Source organism: Gracilinanus agilis, chromosome 3 (genome assembly GCF_016433145.1).
Source record: "Gracilinanus agilis isolate LMUSP501 chromosome 3, AgileGrace, whole genome shotgun sequence".
NCBI classification, from domain to species: Eukaryota; Metazoa; Chordata; class Mammalia; order Didelphimorphia; family Didelphidae; genus Gracilinanus; species Gracilinanus agilis.
This window is the reverse complement of record NC_058132.1, coordinates 119,119,806-119,132,385: the sequence shown is the minus strand read 5'-3', so window position 1 is coordinate 119,132,385 and position 12,580 is coordinate 119,119,806. Positions and strand designations below refer to the sequence as shown.

General features: G+C 35.9%; 1 protein-coding gene across 1 annotated transcript in view; it reads right to left on the bottom strand.

Annotated features, from left to right (window-relative positions):
* The window catches only part of RB1 (RB transcriptional corepressor 1), a 148,955-nt gene that overhangs the window by 129,442 nt on the left and 6,933 nt on the right, over positions 1-12,580 (bottom strand). The gene's annotated exons all lie outside the window — the stretch shown is intronic.

Sequence of the window (12,580 nt, the reverse complement as noted above, 5' to 3'; positions counted from 1 at the left end):
AAAAAAATAGATTTTTGATGAAATAGAGGATATCATAGCATTCCTAATGAAAAGATCAGAGCTGCAGAGAAACTCTGAATTTCAAGCACAGGAGTTAAAAGAAACATAAAAAAGTAAATATGAATGATCAATGATAAAGGACTATATACAATGATAAACTGCTTATATTCTTATATGAGATGATATATATGTCCCTTTTAAACCCATCATCATTGATGGTGACAGAAGGAATTTTATTAGACTGAAGATCCTGTAGCAACTCTGTTATATCTTGAAAATCTTAAAAGAAGACTGGAAAAGGAAAGGCAGGAGAATATGTAGGGGTCAGAGGGGGTAATAATGTAAAAGAAAGTTATAGGAAATTCTCTCACATAAAAGAAAAAAAAATGGAAATTTAGACAAACATGGAGGAGGTGGGGTTAAGAGGTAGTGGATGACACTTGAACTTCACTTTCATCTGAACTAAGTCAAAGAAGCAAAGAATGAACATACAGATGTAGACACAGTTGGATTTCACCAAAAATTCATTTCATCTTATATTGAGAGAGAAGGGAGAAGGGAGAATTACAGGGTGGGTAGATTAAGGGAAGGAATAATCCTATATAAAACAAAGGCTAACTAAAGATGTAAAAAAATATACATGGCTCTTTTTAAGGTGACAATTAACTGGAATCTAAGGGGATGCCCATCAGTTGGGGAATAGATGAGCAAGTTATGGCATAGAAATGTGATAGAATTCTATTGTGCTACAAGAAATGATATGAGGATAGCTTCAGAGAAACCTGGGGAAATGTGTATGAACAGAGTGAATTAATAGACTGAGGGGAACAATTTATACAAAAACACAATCCTATGAAGACAAACAACTTTGAAATGCTTAGAACTCTGATCAATGTAATGACTAACCATGACTCCAGAGAACTAAAGATGAAACATAATACCCACTTCCTCACTGAGAAGTGAAGAACTCACAAGTATAGAATGAAACAAATATATATGTATATGCATATATACACAAACATATACTTATGTGTACTTTTCTTTTAGATATGACCCATGTGGACAAAACAACTGCTTATTTTGTTTGACTATACTTGTTTTGTTTTCTTTCATTTTCAATTAGGGGTGGGAGAAGTTGGATTATTGCTGATAAAGAAATAAAATCTAATTTAAAAAAAGTATAGTGACTAAACCTGGGCAAAAAGAATAGATATGAAAAGCTTCCTTCCCTTATTTTGCAGATATGAGACTATGAATGTGGAACACTGTATGCAATGTCAGCTTTTTCAATATGTTGGTTAGTTTTGCCGAATTGTGTTTTCTTTTTATTCTGTTTTGTTTTTTTGCTATAAGGGATAATTGCCTGGGAAGGCAAAGGGGTGTGTGGGGGAGATATAATGGAAAATTGAAATAATATGAAAATAAAACCTATAAAAATTATTTTAAAAATAAGATGTCAGCTAAATTGACTACGGAGGGGGCAGCTGGGTAGCTCAGTGGATTGAGAGCCAGGCCTAGAGACAGGAGGTCCTGGGTTCAAATCTGGACTCAGACACTCCCCAGCTGTGTGACCCTGGGCAAGTCACTTGACCCCCATTGCCTACCCTTACCACTCTTCTGCCTTGGAGCCAATACACAGTATTGACTCCAAGACGGAAGGTAAGGGTTTAAAATATATATATATAAATAAATAAATTGACTACATTAACAATGTCTCCCAAATTAGTGACTACTTACTATTTCTTCTACCATATACTCATGTCATGGAGCACCACCAAGTGGTGAAATATCAGATTTGTTTAAATTTTCTGATAAAAAACATCCACTTGGGCATATGAAAATAAAGCTATCAAAATATGCTGTTGGTATTTGTAATTTTTGTAATATGGGAAAGGAGCTGGAACGCATTGCATGAAAATGGAAGAATATTTTTTTCTATTACAGAGAAATAATTCACTAGATGCATTTAATACTACTACTGTAACTAGATTCACTTAAAATTAGTTGAAGAGACAGCTAGGGCATACACTAGAAAGAGAACCAGGCCTATAGTTGGGAGGACCTGGGTTCAAATCTAGCCTTAGACACTTTCTAGCTGTGTGGCCCTGGACAAGAAAGTTGCTTAACTCCAATTTCCTAGTCCCTACCCTACCTTCTTCTACCTAAGAATTGATACTCTAAGATGGAAGGAAGGGTTTACCAAAAAATTAACAAGTGATCATGTTGGAGTATACAAACTATACAATCTTATAGCCATTAAAAGTGTCATGAGAGGTATCATTGCAGAGTAGATAGAAAGTGGGCAATGGAGGAAAACCTGGGTTCAACTCTTGCTTCTTACACACACTAGTGGGTCCCAAGTTATGCCACTTTGGCTTCTCAAAATGTCTGAAGCCACTGCCTCAGTGTACAAAGAATTTCTAGGACAGGAAGTCCTGATACAGATCAAATCAAAAGACTAGAACCAAAAATAAAAAATGATTGAGTTATAAGTACTCCCTCATTACAACTTTTTCAAAGGAATTAATTCCTTCTAAAATAGAAGTATGTTTTTTATAGGTATGGAGGGAGTAAGAATGTCCTTTGACTCCTAGATTTTCCCTACCTAAGGAAAAGGGAGAATTTCTTATACATTCTTAGAAGCCTCACTTCTATTTACATGGAAGTAGGAGAGAGAAATATGGTATTTTTTTCTTCTCATACATTTAGTATGCAAGGAAAATGCCCAGAAGCAATACTGGGAGCAGGCAAAAGCACATCCCAAAGAACTCAAAGTTGTGCCCTCTTCTTTTCTACCATATATCCCCTTTTCGAGCAGTACACCTTGAGTATGACCAAAAGAGACAAAAGAAGGAAGATAATGGGATGGGAAGAAGAAGATTACAGCCTAGTTGGCATTTTAGATAATGTGACTGAATAATACTTCATAAGAATACAAAATCATAGTCCTAAAGCTAGAAGGGTCCTCAGAGTTTATCTAGTCCAATCTCCAAATTTTAGGAGATGAAGTAAATCCAGAATCCCATGAACCGTATCATTTTGGATTAATGGTTCAAGTTTTTAATATTTTCCTGATTTTATTGGCAAGCTTTTCCAATTTCTCTTTTCAGCTTTATATAAATTCAGCAATTCCAGGTAAACATGCAGCATGGTAGAGTACACACTTGAGTATACTCTCTCCAACATCAATTAAAATTGTTTATACTGTAATTTTTGGCTGTTCAAACTTATTTTATGTCATACTTTCTAAATGACTACTGGTCATCAAAAATATAGTTAGGATGAGAATACCAGAAAACAAAAGATAAGTCAAATAACAAAAATAGGTCAGCTCATTTTTTAAAAAAGGCACAGCTGCTAGTGAGACAAAAAGGTCAAGAAAGAAAAACAAGGTTGTTATTAGAATATAAAAGCTCCATGAGAACACTAATTACTTCAATCTTTGTGTTTCTATTCTCAGCACCTAGGACAGTGTACATGGTAGGCACTTAGTAAATGCTTATTGATTAATTAATATGTAATTTAAGTCTTATGTCCACAGGTACCTCATGGGGAAAAATAGCTAGTTTCAAACAGGACTCAGATCCAGGATGCCAAGCACTAAAGAACAGGAATTACTTGGATCACCTTGGACTAGTCACTTAACTTCTTTAGGCTTCAGTTCCCTTTTCTATAAAATGAAAGGGTTGTACTTGATAGGTTTCAGTTGGATGAGAGACCTATCATCCCTATGGTTTAATCCCATGGTTTATAGTCATACTGATGAAGATGGTTCCCTTCTAATACCAAAGGCAAGGGTACATTTAAAAAAAAAGGAAAGAAAGCAAGTAAGCATGATAAGTTAACTTCAAAAGAGTTAATATAACAAAACTAGAATTTGATTTTAGGTATATCTGTAGAAGCTGATTGCAATCACATTCTCAAACTGTTAAATGGCTCTTCTACCAAGAGTTTAGAGTGGGCTGTCAGACTTCAGGCTATCATGAGGGTCCATATTAATGTACAGTGACTAAAAATTTTAGGTTTAGTGTTTATAATGTGGTGTTTTGACTTTGAGGCTAGTTCAGATTCAGCAAATACCTAAAGGACTAGCTGAAACTATACTGAATCTTTGCTTAGAATGAAAGAGCTGGAAGGGAACTTAAGAGATCCATGCCTTCATTTTTTTTTTTTAACCCTTACCTTCCATCTTGGAGTCAATACTGTGTATTGGCTCCAAGGCAGAAGAGTGGTAAGGGTAGGCAATGGGGGTCAAGTGACTTGCCCAGGGTCACACAGCTGGGAAGTGTCTGAGACCAGATTTGAACCTAGGACCTCCCGTCTCTAGGTCTGGCTTTCAATCCACTGAGCTACCCAGCAGCCCCCCCCATGCCTTCATTTTTTACAGATGAGGAATTTTCATCATTTAATTGCTGACAGAGCCCTCATATCCAATCAGGCTAAAGTCCTATTTTATTTTAATTTATTTTATTTTATTTTATTGTCTAAAATCCTTCCCCTCTGTCCTAGTATCAATTCCAAGGCAGAAGAGTAGTAAGGGTTAGGTAATTGGGGTTAAGTGACTTGTCTAGGGAATAGCTTGGAAGTGTCTGGGTCCAAACTTCAGACCTGTTGCTCTGTCCACTGTGCTACCTAGCTGCCTGGCTAATGCCCTACTGATAGTTCTTTTGAAAGATTTGCTGTGTACCCCTCCCCGCAATTCTTACTATGACCACCCTAGCTGAGGCTCTTACTATTATCTATCTTACAATTTGCCTTGTTTCCCAATAATTTCCTAGAACAGTTTCATTCTCTCTACATTTATCATGCGGTTTTCCCTATCTGGAATGCCACTCTTCTCATTTATCAATTAAGGTCCATCTTATATCTTTCTTTCTCTATAAGCCTACTCTGACCTCTCCTACATAAACTGATCTTGCCCTCATCTGATAGTTTATTGTCTGTCCCACTCATTTGGCAGTTAATAAACACAGCCTTATGATAGATCTGATATTGTTATTTAGCTGTTTGCCTATTTATCTTTTGTCTTCCCTAGGAAATTATTGCAACTTATGCTTATTTAAACTCCTAAAAGCATCTAGAAAATAGGGAACACAAATTATGTATTCAGTTAATAGTTTTTTTTGTTCGATTTGTTGTTTTCAGCTATGATATATCATTCAAACTTGGATTTCGGTGGGATCCTAAAGCATTTCTTCTGCATCATGGAGTTATAATATACTTCAGTCATTTTGTGGCAACTAACTAGGAATTTTGTCATTTCAGAACATGTGCAAAGCATTGGATCTCTGCTACGGCAAGAATGGATGAATTCTGTTCTTGGTTTGAAGTTAATTATTCCTGGAATAAAAATTATTTGATTATAGGCCAGTGACAGACAATCTTCTCTTAACCATCCATTTTTTTATTTCTCATTTCAAATAACTGCATCAAGCCCTGTTGGAGAATAGGGTCATTTATCCTTGCAGTTGGTTACTAGAAAATAAAAGTGATACTTTCCTTGAATGGAAAGAGTGTAGTTCAGTGGAAAAGATCATTTATTACCTGTATGACACTGGGGAAGTCACTTAATCTCTCTGGGTTTGTCTTTTGTAAAATAAGAGTTGGATTAAATATTCTCTAAGGTTCCAGCCCTAAATCTGTGATTCTTGGACATTTTTTCCTGTATTAAGTGTTTTCTAGATAATATCTAATTATAGTGTTTCTCTAATTACATCACAATAAGTGTATTTTAGATGTCTAATCCATAAAATGTAACAAACACAGTATAAAATGCTCTTGATTATCAATATATATTTTCTCATTCCAAAATAAATCCTACTCAGCTTTGCTCTTATTGTTTAATCTGCCTGGTAATTCTCAAGCCAAAAGTAAATGAAAGAGCTATAAAGTTATTTGTTTTAGTAGAGTTACTTTCCCACAGGGTCAAACATTTCCTACAGGACAGTTAGATGGGACAGTGGATAGAAACGTTGGGCATGGAGTCAGGAAGACCTGAGTTCAAATATGGCCTGAAGCACTACTAGCTGTGTGACCCTAGACAAATCACTTAATTTATCTGTCTGTTTCCATTTCCTCATCTATAAAATGGGGACGAAAATAGCACCAACCTCCCAGGGCTGTTATAAGGATCAAATGAGAAATAGTGCCTTAGAATAGTGCCTGGCACACAGTAAGCACTACATAAATGTTAGCTATTATTATTTGGGGAGGTTGTGACAGGCTAGAGGACAACAAATATTCCTTAAGCAAAACTCTGACCATGTCACTTCCTTGCTCAAGAATCTCCAGTGGTTCTCTTATTGCTTCTAGGATAACATACACAAAATATTGGGCTTACCATTTAAAGTTCTTCATAGTCTGGCTTGAATGTACCTTTTTAGATATTTCAGTTCAATCCAATATGTTTTAGGACCTTTGCTAGGCTCTAGGGTTACAAAGCCAAAAAAATAAAATAATAAAGAAAAAAAGAGAGAGAGAGAGAGAGAGAGAGAGAGAGAGAGAGAGAGAGAGAGAGAGAGAGAGAGAGAGAGAGAAAAGAGAGTTTCTGCCTTCAAAAAGCTTCCGTTCTGGGGGCAGCTAGGTGGCTCAGTGGATTGAGAGCCAGGTCTAGAGACAAGAGGTCCTGGGGTCAAATCTGGACTCAGACACTTCCTAGCTGTGTGACCCTGGGCAAGTCACTTGCCCCCATTGCCTAGCCCTTACCACTCTTCTGCCTTAGAACCAATATACCATATTGATTCTAAGACAGAAGGGAAGAGTTTATAAAAAAAAACTTCCATTCTCCTATGTGATTCTAAATTGTACATACTTAAGTAGATAGATGGATAGATTAACAGACAGACAAACATAAAGAATATTAAGCACTTACTATGTACCAGGCACTGTTTGTTGCATTTTATTACAAAATATATGCAAAATAGAAATAATTTGGAGAAGGGGAACCAGGAAAGGCCTCTTGAAGGGAGCACTGAACTGAGTCTTAAAAGAGCCTGGCCACTACAAGAAGCAAATGTAAGGAGGGATAGCATTCCAGACATGGAGTCTGTGAGAGGTTGCAATGACTACTGTGCTAGTGAGGAATGAATGATGTACATGAAGAACAGGTAAACCAGTTTGCCTAGATAAGGGAATAGAAAAATTGCAAATTTACAGACAATTGGTAGAGATGTTTCAATTACCAAACACTTTTTAACTAAAATCTCTATATGTAGGAGTAAAAATGTTTTTAGCTGCATAGCATATTAAATATTAGCAAGTAAATTTAGCCTTTATCTCCAAATTGCTTTCCTTCATCAATTTTTTTTCCCTTAGATAAAATAAGTTACAGAAAATGCAGGGTCTCCAAGTGTTAAAAAGGATGCAGCTTAAAAAGTAAAAATTATAACTCTAAGACTAAGTGGAGGGGAGGGCAGGAAGAGTATCTGGAATTATCCTCTGCATGCCCTGCTGGGTTCAAAGCCAGGAAAAATTGAGTGCAAATCCTATCTCTGCCACTTATTAGTTCTGTGAACTTGGGCAAATTAAACTCTAAGTCATAGACTATGTGATATGCTTTAGAGGAAAGCATTCTGGATATACTCCATACATATGTGTACATGGGCACACACATGCACATATACTACCCTCCTATCTACATAGATGTGTGTATGCACATAGGTATTCATGTATATGTAATTATGTGAATATGTATCACATTTTACTTTGTGTAAAAAAAAATCACAAAAATTTCTTAAAGATTACATATGCTTTCATTTATGAAGAAATAATTTTCTTGCCTCTCAAGAGCTAAAAATGGCAGTCATTAAAAATTCTTAAATCAAAACTATTGTCCATAGTCAATTCTATCACCTTCCAAAAAACTTTTGCTATCTGTCTCCTCTTCAGTAATGCAGCCACCATTACATTTAAAACCTCCATCATCCTAGTTCAAGTCCTACCAACTCTAGCTTATACTAATGCAAGCAAATAATTACTCTGTTCTCTAATAATCCATCCTTCCTATGGCTGCCAAATTGATATAACTAAAGCACAAATCTAATTATTATACATACAGCCTGCTCAAAAAGCTCCCAAGGCTCCCTGCTGCTTTTAAGATAAAATATAAAGCCCCCTTTTTGGTTATTAAAGCCCCTTATTTTCTAGCTTTAGCCTAATTTTCCAGGCTTCTTACAGCTTACTCCCTTGACACAATCTCTATTTCCACAAAACTGGTCTACTTGCTGTTCCTTTGACAGAGCACTCTATCTTCCATAGCTATGCTGTCCCTCAAGCTTGGGATGTACTGGCTTCTCACCTCAGCCTTTCAGAATCCCTAATATTCTTTAGAGCTCAGCTGAAATGTCATCTCTCACAGAAGGCCTTCCCCCAGCTATTAAGGGGTCTCAGAAATTACTTTTTTATATTTACTTATTGGAATATATTTTATTTCACTATATTACATATAAGCTACTTGAGGGAAAGGACTGTTTTAGTTTTGTTTCTCTAGTTCCAAGGTCTAGCACAATGTCTTACATATAGCAGATACTTAATAACTGCTTGTTGATTGATTATTCTACAATTACATGTAATTTATTCCTAAAGCTTCTCTTGGACAGTGCCTATCTTTATTTTAACAATAGTATTTGGATAACAGATTTTTCTGGGCCATTTCTAAATCTATCTATTTAAATGGCTTGTGAATAGAGATGTTCAATTAATAATATTATCTACCCACTATGTGCTAGACATTGCACTGGGGATACAAAAAGAGGCAAATGACAGCTCCAGCCTCAGGGAGCTCACAATTTAATGCAAAAAACAAATATGTACTAACAAATGCACAAAGATAAATAGGAAATAATTAGGAGAGAAAAGACACTGGTATTAAGAGGAGTTGAGAAAGGATTCCTACAGAACAGTGGTTCCCAAACTTTTTTGGTCTACTGCCCCCTTTCCAGAAAAAATATTACTTAGCCCCCTGGAAATTAATTTTAAAAAAATTTTAATAGCAATTCATAGGAAAGATAAATGCACCTGTGGCCATCATCGCCGCCCTGGATCACTACAGCACTCACCAGGGGGTGGTAGCGTCCACTTTGGGAATCACTGCTATAGAAGAAAGAATTTTAGTTGGAACTTGAAGGAAGGTAGTTGAGGAAAGAGACTATTCCAGGAACAAAGGATAGCCGGAGGAAATGCCCAGAGCTGAGAGATGGAAACCAATCTTGTTCATGGAAGAGACTAGAGGCCAATGCCAACGGATCAAAGAATAATGGTGGGGAGTAAGGCATAAGAAGACTAGAAAAGTAAGTGAGCTATGTTATGAAGGGCTTTTAATGCCAAATAAAGGAATTTGTATTTGATCCTGGAGATCAGTGATAAGGAGTCACCATAGTTTACATGGTGAGGGTCTGGAGTAATAACATGGTTGGATCTATGCATTAGGAAAATCACTTTGGTGGCTGAATGGAAAATGGATTACAATGAGGAGAGACCTGTGGCAAGCAGAACCACTAGTTTTCTTACAACTGTCTAAGCCAACATTGGCAAAGTATTGGCACACTGCTGGGCTGGCAAGGTGGGAGCTGCTCTGTTCCCCATCTTCCTCGCACCCGAGGACATTTTGTTTTGCATGCCCTTCCCCTCTGTCCAGCCACCCAAAGCAAGCACTTTCTCCCTCTGTTCTGTGGGGTAATGTGAGGGGCTCACAGGCAGCTTGAAGTATGGGTATGTGAACTCAAAAACATTTGCCAACACTGGTCTAGGCAATAGGTAACGAGGGCCTGTGGAGAATGGTAGCAGTGTAAGAAGAGAGAAGAGAATATATTTAAGAGATGTTGCAAAGGTAACATATTCTTCAGTTCATTCATATTATATTCTCAATGCAATCCTCCAAAAAACCAAGTGGAATTCTATAAATTATAACTTTTTAAACATAAAACATGTAAGACAAAAAAGAGAACACAAGCCAAATAGTGTTATTTAAAATATCAGTACATTCTGATCTCATAAAAGAATATGCTTTACCAAAAAATAAAAATATCAGAAAATGAGGGGATACCCATCAATTGGGGAATGGATAAACAAGTTGAGGAGTATGATTGTGATGGAATATTATTGTGCTATTAGACACAATGAGCAGGGTGGTTTCTGAAAAACTTAGAAAGACTTACATGAACTAAGGTGAAGTGAAATGGGCAGAACCAGGAGAACAGGGTACACAGCAACAGCAGTATTGTATTATGACTAACTATGAACAACTTAGCTCTTCTCAACAATACAAAAATCCAAGATAATTTTGAAAAATGCTATCCACCTCTGAAGAAAGAACTGATAAAGATGTGAATGCAGATTTAAGCATTTTTTTAAAGTTTTTTACTAATTGGAATATACTTTACATGATTGTACATGGTCACACTTCTAGTCAAAGAATACTTTTATCTTCCACAAAATTATACACACCCTATAAAAGAACAGGATTTTCCCTTCCTCCCAGTTTTCAGAATGAGATAAGAATCTCTCTGGATCAGAACTTCTGAGAAGAAATGGGGATGAAGGGTCTACAAGCAGGGACGAAGGCTTTAAAGGAAGCAGAGGTACCCAAGGCAATAGCTCCTCTGGTAAACCAGCATACAAGTTCCTTCTAAAGCCACCAGATGGCATGATTTGTAGTAAAGGTAGGGCAGCAGCCATTTGTAAGAAAGAGTCTCTCAAAAATCATATGTTCATAAGAAACTATCATTAATATAAAAACCATTAGTTAAGGGAAAAGACCTATTTGTACAAAAATATTTATAGCTGTGCTTTTTGTGGTGGCAAAAACTAGAAACCAAAGGGATGTCCCTCAATTGTGGAATGGCTGACCAAATTGTGGTATATGATGGTGATAGAATACTATTGTGCTATAAGGAATGATGAAAAGGATGATTTCAAAAAGAACTGGAAAGATCTACATGAACTGATACAGAGTGAAATAAGCAGAACCAAGAAAAAATTGTACACAGTAACAGCAATACTGTGGAATGATCAAATGTGACAGCCTTTGCTACTAACAGCAATACAACAATCCAGGACAATTCTGAGGGATTTATGAAAAAGAATGCTATCCATCTCCAGAAAAAGAACTGTTGGAGTAGAAATGCAAATGAAAACATATGACTTATCACTTGTTTATTTGGGTATGTGTTTGAGGTTTTGGTTTTATAAGATTATTCACTTACAAAAATGAATAATATGGAAATATGTTTTGTGTGATAATATATTTATAACCCAGATTAAACTGCTTACTGGCTTGGGGGTGGGGGAAGGAGAGCAAGGGAGGGAGATGGTTTGGATTATATAACTTTGGAAAACTTAGATGGAAATTTATTATTAAAATAAAAAATAAAAAACTGAGTTTCGTTTAAACCAATTTAAACCTCAACTGAAGTTTAACTTACATAAATCAAATCACTTCAAGGAAGTCAAATGAAAATAAAAACAGCATCAGCCAGCAAATATTTTTTCTTTCCAAGCAGTAAGATATATCATACAAAGGAAACATCAGCTTATGATATAAACCTGAAATTACATAGGATCATAGATTTTGAATTGGAAGAGACTTCATAGGTTATATAATCAAATCTCTTCATTTGATGGATGAGGAAACTGAGACTCCAGAGAGATAGTGATTTGTCCAAGGATGGTGAAAGATTATGAATTAATGAAATTGTGAGAAATTGCAAAAGGGAAATAAATTTATATTTGGTGAGACCCCCCCAATAAGCTAGGTCTTTTCAAGAGTATTTTAAGAATGAAACCTGAAAAAGTAAACAGATAAAAAATGAAAAAGATCTGTCAAAACTTCCCTATTTTCTCTATCCCTAATGGTGAAATGACAACATTTGGACTTTTATTATCACAATCAAAGATTTAATAACAATAAAGAAGAAACAGAAAGAGCATCTTGACTTAAATCAAGCAAAATCAAAAATCCATGCCAAAGGCAACACAATTTTGATATATGAAATACAGTATGCCAAACTCCTGGACAAAATTTAAAATGTTTTTGAACCAGTGGGGGAAAAAGATGATCAAGAAAATCACTATCAGTCACCCCTCTTCTTTTCAAGACTCTCTTCTCTGTAGATTTTCAAGATACTACTTTCTTTTAGTTCTCCTTCTACATATCTGATTGCTCAGGTTCTTTTATTATTTTTTTAATTTCATTTTTATTATCATGCAAAACACACTTCCATGTTGGTCATTATTGTAAGCACACAATTATACAAAACCAAAATCCCAAAATCTGACTTCAAAAGTTCTTTCTCTGGAGGTGGATAGCATTCCCCATCATGTCTTTCAGGATTAACTGTTTGCTGAGAATAGCAAAGTTTTCACAGTTGATCATCATACAGTATTACTGCTACTGTATACAATGTTCTCCCAGTTCTTCAGATCTTTCCAGACTTTTCTGAAATCATCTTACTTAACATTTCTTATAGCACAATAGTATTCCATCACCAACATGTACCACAATTTGTTCAGTCATGCCCCAATTGATGGGCATCCCCTCAATTTCTAATGCTTTACTACCACAAAAAGAGCTGCTATAAATATT